The sequence below is a fragment of the Lagopus muta genome, chromosome 11 (genome assembly GCF_023343835.1).
Source record: "Lagopus muta isolate bLagMut1 chromosome 11, bLagMut1 primary, whole genome shotgun sequence".
Lineage (NCBI taxonomy): Eukaryota > Metazoa > Chordata > Aves > Galliformes > Phasianidae > Lagopus > Lagopus muta.
Genome location: NC_064443.1, coordinates 5,722,055 through 5,734,850, shown reverse-complemented (window position 1 = coordinate 5,734,850; position 12,796 = coordinate 5,722,055). Strand labels below are relative to the sequence as shown.

At 43.2% G+C, this 12,796-nt stretch overlaps 1 protein-coding gene across 4 annotated transcripts in view; it reads right to left on the bottom strand.

Moving 5' to 3' along the window:
* FBLN2 (fibulin 2) overlaps positions 1–12,796 on the bottom strand; it is a 106,637-nt gene that overhangs the window by 83,156 nt on the left and 10,685 nt on the right. Inside the window, exon 1 of one of the 4 annotated variants that reach the window (XM_048957584.1) lies at positions 3,470–3,721. The exons of the other annotated variants lie outside the window; for them this stretch is intronic. The gene's annotated coding sequence lies outside the window, so the exon portion shown is untranslated. Of the gene's footprint in view, positions 1–3,469; positions 3,722–12,796 lie in introns of those variants that run through there. 4 annotated transcript variants of the gene reach the window in all.

The window sequence follows — 12,796 nt, the reverse complement described above, 5'->3', positions numbered from 1 at the left end:
CAAGAGGAATTAAGATAGAAAAGTTGCTAGTACATACAAGACAAAATAAAGTCTCCCAAAATCACAGGACACTTGGTTAAAAGGAAAAATATATATATATTTTTTTTAATGTGAACCCAAGTGATTAGGATTCTTCACAGTGCGAGGAGAGGTATTCCAGCTGTCCAGCCTTCCCTCAAATTCCTCTGCTGGAGTTCCACGGACGCCGGCTCTGAGCCTGCGGTAACGTGCAGCCATCCGGCAGAAACGGCACCTGCAGAGAGCCTTCCTGCGGCACGACCCCGCCGCTCCCCACAACGATTTTAAACGCTTTGGCAGCCCAGTCAGACGTTCACAACCATCTGACTGCCTGGGGAGGCTGGGAGAGGGAGGATTTTCATCTGATAGCCAATCGTTGTAAGAGTGCTACAACTTTGGCAGAATTGTTTTTAAACACAAGTTGATGATACCGTCTTAGGTACAAAAAGCACAAAGCCAGATGGGTCCATGAATCTAAAGCCTCTACAGATCAATGCTTTAGTTTAACTTCAGTTTTATAAAAGTTACGTCACTGATGAAGCTTCTTCTAGTCTGTAGAGACATGAGCAGAACTTCAGAGAGCAATTAATATCACTGACTATCCATTTTAGAATGGTACTGATCCCCCCCCAGATGCGAGCTTGTCTTTACGTGCCTTATGGGGACATTCGGTGATTAATTCCCTTATTTTCACGTAGATAAGGCTGAAGAACACCTGATTTTTCAATCTGCAAAGGAAAACTTTACAAAGAATATGACCAAATTTTACAGAATTGTTAGAAGGAGAAATTCTCACCAAACCCGAACAGCAGAAGTATGTAGGCCAATGAGGAGAAAGGAATAATTCCCCCAAATGCTAGCTGGTAGAATTGCACTCAAGCTCTGAAAAAATGATGGAGGTTCATCATCCCTAAGAGATTCTGGACACTTAGGAGAATAGCAAATGAAACTTCTTGCAGTGTTAGCATTCCAGTGTTTGGCTTTAGGACACACTTTTGCAGGAGGTGCAAGATGTTCTACTCAGTTCTACTGGGATAGCTACATTATACACCAATACCATAAAGACTGTCAGGATTCCATTTTTCCATCACTTCAACAGTATTCTCAGAGAACAGCCAAAGTTCTATAAATCAAATAAGACAGAACTTTATTGCATGGAGACAAGATGAGAAGACACAGCTAATCTGTTTGATTGTAAGTGTAATGTTCTTTTTATAAAGAGACTACTGTCAGTATATATTGCCCATGTTCCATTCTTACCACTGCCTTCCAGATCCTCATATATATGATTTCCCAGTTGGGATATTTAAGTGAAGAAAATGTTCACCTTTAAACTAACATTAAGCAGTAGTTCTCCATGTTACCTCCCAATGCACACTACCACTTTAGATTACACACACTTTTTTTCATTCATCAGAGAATTTCAAGATGTTTGACGGTACCCTGTTTATTTTACACAAATGTTATTCCTTTCTTACAGATGGATACGATCCATTGAAGACCTGAAACATTTTATCCCATAGCAAAACTCATTCAGTGTACCATCTGTTCTTCCTGCAGGGGCACAGAAATGCCAGAAACTGTTTAACATTCCATAAATTAAGACTATATAATGGATAGCTCATTGCTAAAGTGAAGCAAGGAATCATTTAGAACCTGATGACAGATATTTATTTATCTGGGATTTTGCCCTAAAAATAATGTCCAATATATTGCTTTGTGTTTGGTTCTTTAAAAACACTGCACACAACATCAAGCAGCAAAAGCATGTCACAGCCTAGACCACCTTAATTCTTGACTTTATCTCCATTTTCATCAGGGTCAGCAGGGTCCTTTCTAATGACTCCAGGGGGTTTGTGCTGGTCCAATGGGTTAGAACAACTTCATTGAAAATCCACATTCTGTTCTCATTTACCCTGGGATATGTCTGTTCCATGTGCAAGATGAACTCCCCAAGAGAACAGAATTCAATCCTTGAGTTTAAGAGTTTGTAAAATATGTCTTACTTTGTAGGTGTTGCACTAATATGAAACACTTACAAACACATACATACATCTTTTCATTTATTTGTAAGAAACACCACTCAAAAACAAACCATTATTTCTTATTCCTATCTACATCCAAATGCTAAGAGATGCAGAATTTTAATCAATAGACGGGCTGGACATAAAATCCTGTTACAAATATGCATCATTTTGCCATCCATACAGAGAAATGACAGATTAAATACAAGTCGATAACCAAGAAAATAAAACACACAAAAGAAATCAATGGTGCCTAATTGGAAAAAAATGGCCCTACGAGGTCCTCCGCCCAAGAGGGGCTCAGTGGCACGCTGCCCAGTGCTGCGGGTTCCTGGGGACACGGCATCCTCCTGAGCATGCAACCCTCGTCCCACGCCAGGAGCTGAGTGCCAGCTCTGCTCCCCCGGCTCAAGGCACAAGTTGCCCTTCTTAAACCACAAAGCTACGATCTATCAGTGTGTTTCAAAACATGTTAGCGAAACGCAGCAACCAGTGACCCTTACACACTCTAAGTGGTAAAAGTTAGCAGCTACAGCTCGAGCTATTCGCCTGCAGAGTCATTAGTTAAGGCTCTGTAAAGTAAGCATATAGAATTATTGCCATCCCTTTGTGAAGCTCTCACTGTGCTATAATCAAATTCACAGAAAGAAAGCACTTTTAACCCAAGCCTCACCATTTCCAGAGACAATGCATATATATTTCTATCCCATCAGATCCCTGACGGCGGGGGAAGGGCAGAAGTGGTGGGAAGGGGGAAATGCAACTTGAGTAGTGGTAAGTGTGTCAAAAATTTGAATTACTTGGAGATATTTTGCAGCACAATCATCCTTTATGCTTGTGCAGCTCAGCTCATATGGCTCACATTCAGCCTGTCACACCGAATCACTGCTATTTCTTGACTTACATTAACAAAAACAAACCGAACTTTCGCTTCAGTATGTGAGGTAAAATGCTCTCTGAATTCACAGTCAAAAGGCCAGAAGCAACATTAAAAATAACTGTTTTTGTAAGAAGCTCCCTTCTGAGGAGAGGCAAGAAAAGCCTGTGAAGATGTGACTAATAGCACTAACACACATGTGGTGTTTAAGGAGAATTTTGCAGAAAAACGTACTGTGAAAAGCTTTGTCCCTGAGCAGAGTAGGCACAGCTTTAGCAGCCTTAACTAACAAAGCAAACCCGCCTCTACCTACTTAAGTCTTTAAACTCAGTTAAACGAAGGTATTAATCAAGAGTTTTAGAGTCTAATGAGCAGACAGAAAGTAAATCTGGAAAACAAAGTATGAAATCAGAGAGTAAACAGCCAGACACAATCTTTGCAACTAGCAGAACGTAAGGCATAAAGCAAAGCCAGCACTCAAACAAAGTTATCTCATGCTTCTCCCAACAAATCTGCAACAAACATCCAGTTAGGAAAAATTTCTGCTGACCTGTGGATGCGCAGCACTGTAGATGCAGAGAGTTTTCCTATCACCTTTTGTTCCCAGCCATGTCAGCTGTGCTCTGCTCCAAGTGCTGCTCACACTCCCAAATCCCCTTTTCCAGCTCTATCTTAGGAACTGCCCAGATTTTGTAGTGTAATCTGAGCAGGGAAGTACCATGTGCCTATGATATGGTCAATTCACGTTTTACCCCCTGCAATGCTAAGGAAGCTGCTTCGCATTTCAAAGCCGTGTGACCGCCTGACCCAGGTATGGCCGGAGCACACAGGGCTGCCTCCTCCACCCAGATGGGGCTGATAAGCAGCTCGTTTCCAAACACCAGTCCCTGGGACAGGGACTTGCCCGGCTGCTGAGGACCACGGCTCCCTTTCCCCAGGGTGCAGCGCGCAGTGGGGGCACAGCCCCTACCTGAAGGAGCCAGCTCCCTGCCCAAGACCACCACCACAGTGCTTTGGCCACTGCCAACCCCACAGCCAACACAAAGCACTGCACTGAGAGCCTGGTGAGATCCAGCGAGTCCCAGTGAAGCTCAGGTCTGGGACCTCTGGCAGTGAGGACACTAAATAGGGCATAATGCAAGACCCCAACCACTCCACTCCAGTGTGGCCACCAACTAAATGAGAAGCCATGTCAGTTTCTTCTGTTAATAGAAGAAAGCTTTCCATCACAAACACACACACAAAAATAAAACCACCCTCAAAACTTTCTTCTATTAATTCTCTCATCAGTGTTCTTCTATTTATATTGATCTATTTTTGTTCCCTGTTCACAGTCATTATCACCTTCAAACCTGCACTGCAAAGGATGAAATCTCTCTTCTTCCCATATTCTGCACTGAGAAGAGTTAAACCAGTGGTGAAACTGACAAACACTTACAGTACTGTGGTTCAGAGGAGGTAGAGTACTCTTTGAGTCTCATCACTCCCACTCGTCCACACCCAACAACACTGTCAGGTCCTAAAACCCAGGTGGTTTACAAAGACACCAATCTGGTGTAGATTTTCCTTCAGTGTTTAGATCTTGAAAAGCATGAAGCACAAGCAGTCAATGGCTGCGCTAATCCCCAACTTTCTTGAAAGAAAATTCTGTGTAATCCCAATGTCAACACTGTCAAAGTTTCAAACATTTCTAAATCAAATTACACTGGGAGGTTGAAAGAGCATCCAGCCTCACTAGGCAAGGGCTTGCCAAAGAAAGGAGAGGTTTTTACTGACTTTCTTGGCCAAGCCTCAGCAGATGGAGGGAGAAGCTATAGCTGCATTCAAACAGGTGAGAAAGAGCTCTTAGAAAACATTAAAGGGAAGCAACAATTGGGGATCTTGGAAAAGGAAGGATCTGAGACAGAAAGATGGCTCAAAAGAAGAAAAGCTCTCAGGGAACTTCAACTTTTGGCCAGAAGAATGCCAAACAATATCAGGCAAGGAATCTGCTTTTTAAATGTTCAGCCTTGTGACTAACACCTGCAAATACCTTGTGTGGGATTTTCAGTGCTCCTATAATCAATCTGCAGTTTCCCTTTCTTCTATTGACTATTAGATAAACCACTTTATTCTATAGCAAAGGTGCAAATTCCATCTTCCCTGTTGAATAACATAACTAAAATCAGTTATATTTAAAATCAGAATGTATATAAGTTAAAAATAACATACTATATTGGACTATTTTAGAGAAAAACATACAGTCTTCAATAATGTATTCAAGATCTCAATCAGCTTGGAAATTTGATCTTAATCAGTTGCAATGACTATTGCTTACAGAAATAAAACCAACAACAACAACAAAAAGGAAGTGATCTCAAAGGTTAGGAATTAGGGCCAACACACTCTCCTTTGCCATCTGTCTGCATTTGTGTTCACATGTAGCTCTGCCAAGCACTGTAATCTCCACTGTGCCATGGGCAGCACTCTCTGGTCCTCACTCCATGAACAGTCAGGACTGATGCCAGTGGCCCCTCCTGTTTCCATACAGCCCAAGGACCCAGGGTCAGCAATGGGTGCTGAGCGCTGTGCAGGTAGGGCAGGTCACAGCTAGCTGCAGAAAGCCAGCTCTTTGCTGCTTCATTCCATTTGTCTGTACAACAGGCTCTAATTTGCTGAAATGACAATTAAGCAAATCTTATTTTTGTCTGAGGCAGTTAATGAACAGGCAATTAAGTGTTTCAGTAATTCTGAAATAACAGAAGGATGCTCTCCAATTGACAACTAGCACCTACTTTACCACGATGCTGTCTTGTGTTGTTAACCATGTCTGACTGAAGAGGCTGTAGATACATCACTAAAGGGTCCTTGCACCCACACTATCACTAGGCCACCATTTTTCTTCTGCCTCAGAGTGCCTTCAAGCCCTGATGCCTGTTCTCAGCAATGTGCAGACACTAAGTGCAATGTGTGGGTCACTCCTATGCCCCTGCTGCTACTGCTGCTTCCTCCCAGGCCTTTACTCTTCCTGCACCCGAGACTGCAGACATCCCCTTCCAGCTGCAGCTCCAGCTGCCTACTCACACCAGTCCTCGTGCCCATCACTGTTCCTCATGTCTGTAGGTGGAGGGCAGGGTCAGGGAAAGGGTATGGGGCAGGGGAAAGGGTAGCACAGCCCTGAGCAGCACAGCACACCCACAGCCTGCAAGCCCATGGGGTATCACTGGCATCTGGTGGCCCAGCTCCTATCTTTTCAGACTCCAGACAAATCCAAGAAAGCTTAGTTCTGATCATATAAATCAGGATAAGACTAAGACATATAAACATAACTTAATGCAGTACTAAAGACACAAGGAAAGACATTTTTAAAACAAGCCGTAATTTTTTTTTTTTTTAAAGCATTTCTTCAGTGGGAATTGTGCTGGAGCAAAGAATGCAAAACGTAGAAGCTTCCAAGAGGGGGTCATGTGAAATTACAGTATTTCAAGATTTTTCCAAATCACTAACATTTTGATTCCGAGTGCATTTATAAGAACCTGCCAACAAGCAATTTTTCATCATCACATCAGGCAACTTTCTGGACAGCTTGTAAATGACCTTCTCTGTTTCAGGTACAAAAAAGAAACCAAAACAACCATCACAACACTGTGGAGAACTCGTGCCATTTCTGTAGAAACCCTAGTGATCCACAATGACACTGCAGATTTTTTTGAAATAAAATCCATTTCCCCTCCCACCCCCCAGATAAGAACAAAGAACATCCTTTGTTTCAGACAAAGAATTTCAGGAGAAACCACAAAATGTACAAGCAAAACATTTAACGTTTGATTTTCCACCCGTTTTGCCAGCACTGTAACTTTTCCCATAGTTCTAATATCAGTGTCAGTTAAGGAGGGGAGGGGAAGCAGGTCAGAAGGACTACAGCCACTCTGCAACTTAAAATCCATGCTCATTAAAGAGTAAGAACAGGACATGATTTGCAAAAAAAAAAAAAAAAAAAAGCATTTTATATTAGTTTTTACTTGTTTGAAAAAACAAGACATACCTCATTTGCACATCAGCAAATATCTCATTGAAAACCAGCTAGAAAAAGTTAGTAAGCATTGTTAAACAAATGTCTGCTGCCCAGGTGCTTGTCAGGAACACCCAACCCTGCACCCCATCCTGATGGCCAACCCAAATGTCAGAGGCTTTGTGCTCTGAGGGCGGGGGCCCAAGGAAGTCACTGATGGCAGATGTTATTTAGTCTCTTTAAATGAGTTTTAGAAAAGCAGGCTTAAAAAGAAATGGAAACATTTCATTTTAAACCCAGTGGAGACTGGTTTATTTAAAACACACACATGCTTGCCTGACACACACTTTGCTGCCTGTTTGAGTGGTTTTTTCCAATGCAGAGATGTATCCCACTTAGCAGCACCTGGAACCTTAGCTGCACATTAGGACATCACAGTAGCCAGTAGTGCTCAAGCAAGGAAGAAAAAGGCATTTCCAGCCTCAGAGTCGACCTTAGACCACAGCAGCCAAACCAGGAAATATAATTCACTGTGACACTGTCTAGTCTGGAGGTACACTTCAGCTCCATGATAAACTGCTAACTTATTTTTTCTACTGTACTGTACATGAGGATAGCTTTTTGTAAACATAAATCTACCGGTGAATATCCTTACTGATTACTAGCTCACCTTGTTTGAATGTAAGAATAAAAGCAATGCTCTAAAGGTTACCTGCTTGCCCAGACTGAGGGGATGTTATTGCACAGTCGTGTTCTTTTACACATCCTAAATACTCAGACACTTGCAGTACCCCAGGGCATAGTGTACTAAATTGACACTTCAAAAAGAATGCAAAAATCTTAATAAAAAGGAAGAGAGATCACGTCTTGTGCACTCCTGCCATTCTTGCTTGCATTTTACAAAAGCCTGCAGATTATTTCAGACACTTTCCACAGAGCAAATCCTTCTGGCTGAGAGCAAGCAACCATGCCAAAAAACCAAACAGCATGTCAGAGAGCAGAGTGCAGTTTTGGTTTTCTCTAAAGGCAAGCTGTAATGTTTCAGAGCACGCTGCAGTTCCTCTGAGCACATGGACCCATCTATGCTATTCCCCCAAATCAATCTGCTCTCTGCAATATCAGATTATATCCTTTCCAAGTGGCCATCCAATTTTAATACATTAATCATACTCAGTCTTTCAAGATAATCAGACAGCGCATTACATTGATTATTCAACAGAGCTCCACGCTTGAGTTAGATTAGTTTAGGAAACTAAAAAGTGAAATAGGAAGAAGATAACATGCTACCAGATGTGTTTCAGTAACAAGAATTGAATAAAAGGAAAAAAAAGACCTGTTGGAACCAGTGGGCGAGCTTTGGCAGATGAGGAAGAAAGATCTCTGTAGATGAATGACTTCCTGAAGCCTCAGCTGAGGCCATGGTGCCCGCTGTCCCCCAGCTGCAGCTGTGCTGGTGCGAAGCTCTGCACTGCCCAGCTCCCTTCTCACGAGGCCACTGAGCAGCTCTCACCATCCTCCCCACTGCATTTCAGGAAGAAAAAGACAAACCCAAAAGCCAGCAGGATTATCTTCAATAGTCTAATTAGTGGCTTGAGATAATCCACTTGATTTTGCCTAAAGCAAACTAGGCAGCACTCACTGGAAGAATGCAGCCAGTAGATAGAAGGCTGCTGCCTCCTGCCAAGAGGCAGTGACAGCAATGGGAACCAGTGAGCAGGCACTGCTGCTGCCAGGGGAGATGTGGCTGTGCTCAGAGGGGACAGGTAAGATCACCACTCAGATGCCCATGCTTGCTCTCAGCTTCAAACCCTTCCACATGTGGAAACCAGGCCCAGCCTCAGTGCAAGAAGAGTAGCCAGCATCTTCTCTACCAACTCCATTAACGGCCAGTAGCATATTCTGCAAAGCAAAATTGTTTTAAAACTGAAACAAAATTGGGCTTTGGTATCAAGACTGAAATCTGGCAGCCTGTTCTCACGCAAAATCCATCACAAGCAGTACATGTGTGGAGGACAGCTGGAACAAATCCATGACATCTAGTGACATAGTAAAAGCAAACCCTGAACAAACAACTTTAAATCATTTGAAATACTACTGTGAATGGATGAAACCTTACCGTGCTCACATGCTACAATAATTAATCATTTCTAAACAGTTGTTTTTAATTCTTAGAAAAAATCATCATCATTGGCAGAAACATTTGGGTTTTTTGTTGTTGTCATTGTCAGGGTTGGGGTTTTTTTTCCCCCCTTTTCAGTGATATATTTAAGGCAGCATTCATCTGGGAAAAGATCTCGGGTTCTAAATGTATTCTGTCTCCTTTGTATCTCAAGTATTTGTGATATACTAGCAAAACTTCTTTGCTAGCTCCCATCATTATATTAGTAATCTGGTATCCAAAGTCCAGTGAGCCGTAAGGAAGAGCAGAAGTCCTAGAAGTTGCTTCTGTAAAATGCTTAGAATGGGATTGTCACAGAAACATACACACCAAATTGCCTTTAATTTAAACAGCAATTCAAATCTTATAGGCATCCTTTAAATCACTCTATGCATGCATATCCAGTATCTTAAATGATTCACAGATCATCAGGTAACTAAGCAGGCCTGTCCTTTCAGGGGTAAATCAGCAAATCAAACACCAAACTATTCCATCTGCACCATGCAGACCCTCTTAAGCAGTGATCCCACCCCTGCTGACTGCCACAGAGCTCTGGTGATCTGTGAAATTTCCCAGAAAGGACTGTTAATGAGACCAGAACTAGGACTAGGGGATATAAGCTGAGCTGAAGGTGAAGGACAGCATGAATGTGAGTGTATAGGGCACATTTTAAGCTAATTCTGCCTGACAAACGTTTTAAACTGACGCTGGGCAAATGGCTCAGCTCTGATTTAAGCGAAGCCCACAGGACACAGACGGCCTCTCCTGGACCTGGCTGCAGCAGGAGTTGGCTGAGGACCAGCAGCTGGCTGGTAGTCCCCCACCACACGTCTGGCAGGAGGGACAGAGGGAACATTCACAGCGCTACTGCAGACTCAGCTAATTTAAGTCAAAACAAAGGTGGTTTGAGCTAACCTGGCTGACTTTGCAGCAAGGTAGATTAAGAACACCCAGAAGATCCCTCCCGCCAGCTCTTTTGGGGATATAACTTTTGCTGGTCGTATTTTCTGTTTCCAAAAAGTATCCATGCCCCAGGAATCACTTTTTCTCCTTCCATCACCAGTCTAGACAAAATCAGGCTAAGATCCTTCTTTCACCAGACGTGTACAGGTGTAAGGGGTTAGCAGTTACTAAAAAGTTTTGCTGATACAGGAAAAAGTGAGCTCCTTGTCTCCAGGGTTTGTTCACCAAATAGCAACAAGAGTAAAAACCAGAACTGAACTGAAGGAAGGTTCATTCTAAGGATCCAAGAAAATAAAATCCTACCAAAATCAGCAGGGAAGAAGTCTCTGAAATAGAAGTTACAATTTTTAAACCTTCACTTTGCTGAAGAGTGCAACTTACACTTCTCCATGGCTTTCTCTCCGCAGTGTCCCCTGAGCCCAGCCCACCCCACAGCAGCAGTACAGCCGTATACAGGCATCCCATGGTGGGACCAGGGACTGCCTCCAACAGTGCCTCCACCCAGTCCTCACAACACCAGGCTCCTGGCACCAGTCTGGACAGCTCGACACTCATTGCCTGCCTTCATTCATAAAAACGAGACCACACTGAGGAAAGCCACAGGATGCAGTGCACTCAGCAATAAAAGTCAGTGACATCTCCTGGCCGCTGGAGGATGCCTGGAGGACACATCTGGACAAGGACACGAGAGTGAGCTGCATGCATGGATTGTGACAGCGCTTTAACTTCTGTCTGGGTTTGGATTCAGTCCACAATGTTCATTAGCAAGCAAGTCAGACAGGAATGTATGTCTCGCATAAAGCAGAACAGGAGATGTAATTAGCACAACTTAATTTTCATGAATAATACAGTAGGTTTGTAAGAAGAATTGAAAGGTAAGTCAAAAGGTCTGATCTTACTCTAAGCATGTTCAAAAGAAGGAGCACAAATGGGCCTCGAATGAGCTGCAATTTCATAGACCAATTTCATATTTAAGTGGGATATACGTTTCTTTCAAGAGTTTGATTTCTTAAAGGAAGACCACAGTAATGTAAGCAGGAGAAAACAAACCAGCCTTTGGAAAGCCCCTCTCATAAAACTCTTTCAGCTCCTAATCAATGTGAACATAGAACTGGAAAGGACCCCTGGGACATTAAATCCAAGCCTCTGTTATTGAAGGCAGCATGTCACGTCCAGCAAAAAGAAAGGTTAATATTGTGCCAATGAGCTGGCAGGAAATCCAAATTTCTAATGCAAGAGAATGAGGGGAAAAGCTAAACAAAAGTGAATACATGAAACCACAAAACTATATCAGAGCCTTATTCTAAACATATGGGCTGCTGGTACCTCTAAGAAGAGATAAGAAGTAGAATAATTAAGAGTCAAGGTTCTTTCTGCCACTAGGGATCTGCATACGATTTAAAAAAGAAATGCGTAGGTACAGTTCAGCCCTGGGACAGGAGAGGAAAGAGAGATCCCAGCAGGCACAGCCCTCTTCCTGGGTAGCTTAAGGCACCTGTGACTATGGCCACCTCCAGAAAAGATGGGAGCATTCTCCAAGGCTGCTGGCTCAGAAGGGAGTCAAGCAATCCCAAAACACTCTAGGGCCAGCTAGCCACACTCTGGTTCCCTCAGGATATGATGCTGAAAAGCCAGAAGGCAGCTGTAGGAAAGCTTGTGCCCAGTGAAGTCTCAACAACCACAAGAATCTCTGGATAACATAAGGAACTCTTCTGGTTTTGCCAGAAGCAGTTAAATTTCAGCTTTTACCCACAGACCAGGTGAAGAAACTCCAAAGCATGGGAAAATTCCCAAACAGCAGTTTGAAAGAAACTAACATTGTAAATATTTGTCATGTCCCAGAATAAAAGAAAGCAGCTGTGAAGGGCAGGGCTCAGCTTGATTCACAGAAGGTATAAAATCCAAGGGCATGAGGATGACCATCAGGTTACTCTCCATACCCAAGAGCCTCCACGTAGGCTTTGAGAACTGTGAGCAGATACCAAACACTACAGCAATGAGAACCATGGAAGCCCTTAGAGGTAAAGTGCAAAAAGCAGTATTTCCAACACAGAGAAAGCAGGTCACAGCATGGATTTGGCATGGAGCTACTTTATGCTTTTGCAGATCCTGAGGAATAGGGATCCCCAGGACTAGAGCAGTTCTGGCCACATGGAAGTGCCCCAGCATCTCCCTTTTCATTGTTGAGGAACTATCCAGTAAAACAAAATATTTTATAAACTAACAAACAAACCACAATAACAGGGTTGAATACCAACCAGAGCCACAGCAGGTGGGAAGATGCCATCTCCTTGCACTACTGCTCCAGAGCTATCTGCCATTAGAGTCAAAAGCCAGACTGGGGTGCCTGGAGGGCTTTGTGTTGCCCACCTACAGCATAAAGCCATTCCCATAGAACTCCAGTGCAGACTCCTGCACGGTCATGGGTCTTCTCCAGTGGGTCCACGGGTTCCCAGCTATGCACACCCAATCAGCTCTCACGTACACAAGTTACTGCTGCTCTCCAATGCTGCAGGTGTGACCAGGACAGAAGGTACAGATGACACTGAATGTAATTCCTGGTGCTGTTAAGTACCATGATACTTGCTGTCCATCATCACCCTTGTAAGGCTACCTACCAATCAGTGCACAAGTTCAAATAAACACAGCTTCTGCCAGTTTTGTGTAGATCAGATACATTTATAAGACTATAATGACGTATAGCCACCTAATGCAACTGAAAAGATGTTAAAGTGAGTGGACAGGTGGACAGTCAGAAGGAAGGA